The sequence below is a fragment of the Sphaerodactylus townsendi genome, linkage group LG02 (genome assembly GCF_021028975.2).
Source record: "Sphaerodactylus townsendi isolate TG3544 linkage group LG02, MPM_Stown_v2.3, whole genome shotgun sequence".
NCBI lineage: Eukaryota > Metazoa > Chordata > Lepidosauria > Squamata > Sphaerodactylidae > Sphaerodactylus > Sphaerodactylus townsendi.
In genome coordinates, this window is record NC_059426.1 from 9,744,974 (window position 1) to 9,753,497 (window position 8,524).

The window sequence follows — 8,524 nt, forward strand, 5'->3', positions numbered from 1 at the left end:
TCCTGCCTCAACCTACAGAGGGAGTTTTACTAGAGAGCTAGTGGCTAGATAGGGACCTAGGGATTTGACACCTTTACTCTATCATGCTGGTTCTATCCCTTTGATGTTAGACTGATACTCTCAGGGACTTACTTCCTTCCGGCTTCTTCCCCGACCCCTTCTCTCTTCTTCTTCCTACCATGCCTAGAGAGAGGATGGATGCTCCTCGCATCCATCTCCATCCAGCTAGATTTGGATAGCATAGTGACTCTATCTATCTACCTTTCTATCCAGAATGGAGTTCACTAATAAATACTCTTTTTATTAGACTAGAAACTACAACTGACTCTGACTTTCTTTTGTGTAAGCTTGCCGCACATTGGGATCCATCACGCACACGAGCTAAGGCTTCTGCTGTGTTCTAGCCACCTGTGCCGCTCTGCTAACTACGATAAGGGATAATCTCCAACTACCAGGAGCGCTTATCCCAACAAGTGTGACTTTCCCCCCTGACTTTGCAGGGAAAGTGAAGGAGACAGCATGCATTACTCTCTCTTCAGGTTTTTTCCACTCCTCCCCATCTTGCTCCACCCCAGTGCTGCCGTTTGAGTTTGTTTCAAAGGGCTTCTTTTAATTTCTTTAAACAAGTCTAAAGGTCTATTGATGCAGTAAAGGTCTGTTCCAGCGAAGCAATTCAGAAGTCTTTTTTTAAGGCAAAAAGAAGTCAGCAAACAACCAATTGAAAAGGTGGCAGGAAGCAGAATCAAGGAAAAAATATTAGCAGTGAAGATCTATCTTTAAGCCACTGAAATAATGCTAGATCAAAGATGGGAAATAAAACGAAATGGCGCCAAAAAAGGGTGGCACGGAAGCAAGCAAGGTAGCAGCTGGCAGCCAAAATGGCGGATCATCTCATCTCATGACCTTTGCAGCAGGAAACTTTTGAAAAGAAAACTGTGAGGAAACCCCAATAAGAAGCACACAGCTGCACCACAAACAGGAGAAGCAGTGGCGTAGGAGGTTAAGAGCTCATGTATCTAATCTGGAGGAACCGGGTTTGATTCCCAGCTCTGCCGCCTGAGCTGTGGAGGCTTATCTGGGGAATTCAGATTAGCCTGTGCACTCCCACACACGCCAGCTGGGTGACCTTGGGCTAGTCACAGCTTCTCGGAGCTCTCTCAGCCCCACCCACCTCACAGGGTGTTTGTTGTGACGGGGGGAAGGGCAAGGAGATTGTCAGCCCCTTTGAGTCTCCTGCAGGAGAGAAAGGGGGGATATAAATCCAAACTCTTCAACTCTTCTACATGCACAAAAGGCCTATTTTCCCTCAGGAATCAGGACATTTTGCACCTGCTCAGAATAACTTTTTTTCTTCATTTTCCCTTCTCCTATTTCAGGCCTGATATTAGATTCTAAAACAGATTCCTGGTGAAAGTTGGCATTGAACCTCTGCTCATTTCCTCTTTATTTATTTTTCTTACAGAAGTTATATCCCACCTTCCTGCTTTTACAAGGATCACAGAGGTGGCTAAGAATATAAGAGATAAGTGATGAAATTACACTTTAAAACCATTAAAATCAACCCCCTCCAAAACACATATCATTCAAACAATTTTAAAAACAGAGTGAAAATACATACAAAACAAGAACTGAAATACACACAGAATAGAAAATCATTGATTAGGAAGGAGGGATCATATAGTGGACAGGGCGGCAGGAAAGAAATAGAAGAAGAAGAGTTTGGATTTATATCCCACCTTTCTCTCCTGTAAGGAGACTCAAGGGGGCTTACAAGCTCCTTTCCCTTCCTCTCCCCACAACAGACACCTTGTGAGGTTGGTGGGGCTGAGAGAGTTCCGAAGAACTGTGACTAGCCCAAGGTCACCCAGCAGGAATGTAGGAGTGGGGATACCATGGCGCCCTCAGGGACCACATTGGGGATAATGCAGCCAAGCATTAATGCCCCATCCCAGCTGGCTCCTGGCTTCCAAGAATCCCTTCACGGCAATGCCCCACTCTCCTGGTAAAATAAATAGCCAGTCCACCCCCATTCAGAAATACGCCAAAAATATGTTATATATAAGGTCATATTTAGTGAACTGGAGGCTCCCTTGCCGTCTTCAGGCCCTTGTTTGGCCCGGTTTGCCCTGCTCTCTGAGGCCGCTGTTGACAGGGCCCTGGCTGCTGTTAGACCTACTACCTGTCCTCTGGATCCGTGCCCCTCCTGGCTTGTTAAAGTCTGCCGGGAGGAGCTACGACCCCACCTGTTGAATATCATCAATGGCTCCCTTGAGCAAGGAGTCTTTCCGGGTGGGTTGAAGGAGGCAGTGGTCCGCCCACTCTTAAAAAGACCACCCGTTAGATCCTGGAAGATCCCTGGCCAATTACCGCCCGTCGAATCTTTTCGTTTCTGGGGAAGGTAAGTGAGAAGAGTGATGCTGGAGCAGCTTCAGGGTTTCCTGGAGGACACTTCGACGCTTTGACCCAGTCCGGCTTCCGTGCTGGGCATGGGGGCGGAGACCGTTCTTGTCGCCCGTCACAGAATGCGCTCCGTATGCAGCTGGACGGCGGATCAGCGCTGCCTGGTACTGCTAAGATCTTACCGCAGCGTTTGGCGTGGTCGACCGCGACCTTTGGCCCGCCGCCTGGCAGCTTCAGTCGCGGGGCACTGTCCTTCAGTGGATTGTGTCTTGTTTCTCCGGGACCCGGACTCAGCCCAAGTGTGATGCGAGGAGATCCAGCCCTCCCGGGCGGTGCCCGCTTCAGTCGCGGTTATTGCCCCAGAGGGCGCTTCTATCTCAGCTATTATTTAATATCTATGTGCGACCACTTGCTCAGTTGATACGGAGCTTTGGGCGGATCTGTCACCAATGCAGCTGATGACACTCAGCTCATTCTGTTGATGGAAGGAGGGCGCCATCGCCCCTGCAAGCTCTGAGCATTGTCTGGAGAAGCGGATTCGCTGGTTGTAGTTGCAACAGAGCAGGTTAAAACTAAACTCGGCGGAGATCCTCTGGCTGAGGCGAAGAGGTCGGGGATTTCCAGCTACGCCCGGTGTGGGAGGGCCTCGCTGTCCGCCAACCTGGGGGTCCACCTGGATTAGATGCTCTTTTATATGGGAGACCCAGGTGGCCCATTTTTCCATCTCCGTCAAGGCCCTGACGGCTGGCCCCTTCACTCTCCCAAGCTGACCTGGCCACTGTGCATCCATGCAGCGGTCACCTCCAGGTTAGACTATTGTAATTGGCTCTCGGCTGGCCTACCCTTGCGCCTGATCAGGAAGCTGGAAGCTGGTCCAGCATGCAGCAGCGCACCTGCTTACAAGTGGTGCCTATAGTGACCATATCCAGCCTGTATTAGCCAGCTGCGCACTGGCTTCCAGTGGAATTCCGGATCATCCACAAGGTATGGGTATTAACCTTTAAAGGCCTTGCTTGCAGCCTGGGGCCCTCATACCGCCGGGACCGCCCCATATGTCCCTGTATCGACTCTGCGTTCAGCAGAGGCCAATTCAGTGGTCCCGGCCCCTCAATCACCGGCACAGCTTGGCCGAGCCAGGGCCCTTCACGGCCCTGGCTCCAGCCCTGATGGAACACCTTCCACCGTCTGTCCGGACCCTACGGGAGTCTTGGAAGTTCCGCAGGGCCTGTAGGACTGCACGGGCGCTTTGGGGAAGCTGGCCGTTGATGGTGTGCGCCCTTCCTGTGCTCTCCCTTTATCATCTTGGGAGCCTATAACATCCATACCGCCCCCTCTTCGGGAGGGGTCTTTTATCTTTTGATAGTTTTATACTGGACGCCATGTGACTTGTATGGCACGCTGTACTTTTATGTAACTTATGTATTTATTGATTGATTGATTTTAAATGTAACTGATATTGTTGAATTGTTTATGACGCTTGCTGTTCACCGCCCAGAGCCCTTAGGGGATGGGGCGGTCTACAAATATAATAATTAATAAATAAATAAATAAATATTTGGTCCAGCACTCATGTGATCAATTCTCATATCAACCCAGAATACTAGTTTAACCAAATATTATTGTATTATTTATTTATTTATTTATTATACCGCCCACCCCCAAAGGGATCTGAATAGCATGCTAAAATATATCACATATAAAACTCCATAAAAATAGCATAAAACGGTTAAATTTAAAATAGTAAAAGAGCGCACAGAGTATTGTCAAAGGCTTTCACGGCTGGATTCAACTGATGGGTTTTCTGGGCTGTGTGGCCGTGCTCTGGTACCATTTTCCCGAATATAAGACATCCCCTGAAAATAAGACGTAGTAGAGGTTTTGCTGAAGTGTGAAATATAAGGCATCCCCTGAAAGTAAGATGTAGCAAAGTTTTTGTTTGGAAGCATGCCTGACGAACAGAACACAGAAAAATAAGACATCCCCTGAAAATAAGACATAGTGCATCTTTGGAAGCAAAAATTAATATAAGACACTGTCTTATTTTCGGGGAAACACGGTAGATCTTGTTCCAAACGTTTCACATGCATCTGTGGCTGGCAGATTCAGAGGTATATCACAGAGAGAAGTCTGCTAGTACATCTCTAAAGATGCCAGCCAGATGCACGCGAAACGCTAGGAACAAGACCTACCAGATCACGGCCACACAGCCCAAAAAACCCACAACCACCAGGGCACAATGTCTTCAGATGGCAAACAGCATTTCGTTCCAGTCCTAACTGCAGCTTGTATTTGACTGCTCCACGGAGCAGTTTGAATCCTTTCTCCATCCTATAGAGCTTCTTTGGGGAAGGAGCCACAGCAGACCGGCACACACTGGCATTCTGTGAGCTGGAGAGAAAGTTGTTTGCTGTGCGTTTCCCTGAAAGGATGACAAACAAAACCAGAAGGGAAAGGAGTAGGCAGATTGGGAACAACCAGCGAAAACAGTGGGAAGGAGCTTCAGTGTTGACTGCAACCACCCACCATTCAATGCCACATTACGAGGACTGAGCATGCTCAGCTCTGGGTCAGGCTGTGTTGAATCGGCTTAAGGGGTGCTTCAAGCATCAGGTCCAGAGGTGGGATCCAGCAGGTTCTCCCCAGTTCCCGAGAGGGGGTTACTAATTATTTGTGTGTGCCGAGAGGGGGTTACTAATTGGGTCTGCTTTTCCGTTAGAAATTCCATTAGGTCCAAAAATCATCAAGTCCTGTTGTTTCCTATGTGGCTGGTTAGCGAAGGTAGAAAACGGGATAATTCTCCCTGTTGGGCTGTTTTAAAAACATGTTTTAGAAATATGGTACAGTTCCTTGTTTCAGGAAAGTATCCTTCTTTTGATTTCTAGAAACAAAATTAAGTATTTGAAAGTATTAAGTATTTGACAGGCAGTCAATTAGAGGAGAAGTAGTTGTTTCTGTTGGCAGTAGACGATAGGACTTGCTATAATGAGTTTAAATTATGGACAGAAAGATACCAGCTGGAAATTAGGAACTTTTTTTTACAGTAAGAGTTTTTTACAGTAACAGAGAAATTATTAATGCCCCGCCCCCGGAATGCCCGGCCACGCCCCCGTCGTGCCCCGCCCCGCCCAGCCCCATTGGCAGTATGCCACTGTTTGAATCCCACCACCATGGGAACCTGTTACTAAAATTTTTGGATCCCACCACTGATCAGGTCTCTGTCCCCATTTCCAAGGGAGAATTCCACCTGTTTCTCCAGAGGAATGAGGTGTTTGTGGAGAAGGAAATAGGGGCAACCACAATCCTGCGTGGGACTTTGACACAACTCGGTGCACAAGTTTCCAACACCTTCCACCCCAAACTCTTCGTTTTGATGCTCATTCTTTGTGACAGCCCAGTTGTTCCTAATAAAAAATGGCTTTGCGTTGTGGTTGTTTCTAGATTCTTCCCACTTACCCACACAGCCCCGATAAACCAGCTCAGCCATCTGCAGCAATTTAGTTTCCCAAGCGTGGGATTTTAGTACTGGAACACTCTCCTCTAAGAAGACTTTGCTATTTTCTCTTTCGATCCCTTGGTAAGGCGACCTATCATGGATTCGACGGACTTTTTGTTTTATTTACAGTCTGTCATTCTCACCCAAAGTTAGCCTTCATCTTGATTTATGTTTTTCTCAGACTCTCTGCTGTACGTGAGGATGGTACCTGGAAGGCCTACTGATTAGGAGCAGCAGTGGCGTAGGAGGTTAAGAGCTCGTGTATCTAATCTGGAGGAACCGGGTTTGATTCCCAGCTCTGCTGCCTGAGCTGTGGAGGCTTTTCTGGGGAATTCAGATTAGCCTGTACACTCCCACACACGCCAGCTGGGTGACCTGGGGCTAGTCACAGCTTCTCGGAGCTCTCTCAGCCCCACCTACCTCACAGAGTGTTTGTTGTAAGGGGGGAAGGGCAAGGAGATTGTAAGCCCCTTTGAGTCTCCTGCAGGAGAGAAAGGGGGATATAAATCCAAACTCTTCTTCTTCTTCTACCTTATGTATTTTCAACATCTTGAACTTTGCCCGCATGGTACCTTGACACATTTTTCATTTTTGGTCCCGAACGTGCAGCTTGATGAAGAGGTCTGGGGTGGAGGGGTGGGGACGGAGAGAGGTCTTAAAAAGCTTGCCCCGTTGTGAGAACATCCAAAGGATCCTACTGGATTAGTTCAGTGGCCCACCTAGTTCCGCCTCCTGCCTCACAGTGGACACCGAGTTGAACCAACAAATAGCTTTGAAGCCAAGGCCTTGCACGTACAGGAACACATGAAACTGCCTGAAACTGACTGCTGGTTTATCAAGATCATGTTTAGAAGAAGAAGAAGAGTTTGGATTTATATCCCCCCTTTCTCTCCTGCAGGAGACTCAAAGGGGCTTACAATCTCCTTGCCCTTCCCCCCTCACAACAAACACCCTGCGAGGTAGGTGGGGCTGAGAGAGCTCCAAGAAGCTGTGACTAGCCCAAGGTCACCCAGCTGGCATGTGTGGGAGTGTACAGGCTAATCTGAATTCCCCAGATAAGCCTCCACAGCTCAGGCGGCAGAGCTGGGAATCAAACCCGGTTCCTCCAGATTAGATACACGAGCTCTTAACCTCCTACGCCACTGCTGCTCCATGCAAAGGCAGGCAAACAAATGTCTCTCGTCTTGAAAATCCAGATACCGCTGAGCCCCTTCTTTCGATGCTGCCTCTTAGCCCTGGCATTCAAAAATTTACTGCCCCTGATAAGGAGGTTCCCTTTAGCAGAGGTGTAGCAAGGGGGGGAAGCACCCGGTGCACTGGTGCGTCCTCCGCCCCTGCCACAGCAAGGTCCGCCCCATCCCACCCCGGAATGCCCTTACCACGCCCCACAGAAGCGCGTGCCCAGTGCGTCATGCACCCCCCTTGTCCCCTTGGAGCTATGCCTCTGCCCTTTAGTCACCGGCCTGGCTAGTAGCAATGGTGGTCCTCTCCTCCATTAATAACCCTTTGAAAGCCATCTACGCTGGTGGCCACCACTCCATCCACCAGCAGCGTATTCCACTGTTTCATGAAACGTTGACGAAATCAGTGCTTCTTTTGACCTCTCCTGAACCAGTCAACCATTCATCGGATGCCCTGAGGAGCGCAGGAAACGGAGGACAGAAGTTTCCTCTACTCATTTTCTTCATCTGGGGTGGCCAACTCTGCCCTGGGAAATCCCTGGAGGTGGAATCTATGGCCAAGGGTGGATCTCACTTAGAACCTATGCTACACCATAGCCTCTGCCGTTTTGGCTCCACAGGAACGGATCCAGTTGTCATTCTGGGAGGCCTCCAGGCCAGAGGCATTCCTCCCACTGGGCAAAGTGGGCAGTTGCCCAGGGCGCCGCCTTGTGGGGGGGCACAAAAACACCATTGAAAATAATGCTGTTTGGGGGTGGATTCCAGCATCACTTGTTTAAACTAAGGAGCCCAGATTCTCCTTTTAAATCCACCTTAAAGGGAGAATCTGGGGTCCCCAGTTTAAATAAATAACATTGAAAGTGATGCTGTTTCCCCTAATCGGGGGCACTGGAAATGTTTTCATAGCAGTAATAAAACATTTTGAAAGCATTTTCATGTCATTTTGAAAGCATTTTCACGCCATTTTGAAAGCATTTTCATGGCATGGCCGATTGCAGTGTTCAGATTTGTGAGTTGGGGCATGTTCTATAATGTGATGGTGACTTTGAAAGGACCTGGTGGAAAAAAAATCATTGTTTGGTCACGGTGGGAGATGGTGGCCACCCATGGGGGGGCCCCATCAAACTCAGGTTTTGCCCAGGGCTCCAGTTTGCCTAGGTACACCACTGCTCTAGGCCGCACCTGGAGGTTGGCGACCCACCTGTCCCCCCAATTTATTTAAAGGGCACGGCTTGCCTTCCTGCCATCTCCCTGCTCCAGGCCAGCCTCCCCACTCCAAGGACACGTTCCCCATCCAGCCTGGCCGCTGGCTCTCCAAATCAGGGCGCTCGACCGAGGAAAGGGGAGGCCCCGCATTGCAGGGCGCTGAGTCGCCGTGGCCCCGCGGGCATCGCGGCGCCTTCTGCGGGGCGGAGACTGCGGCCGGCCCTATAAAAAGGGGCCCCCTCCC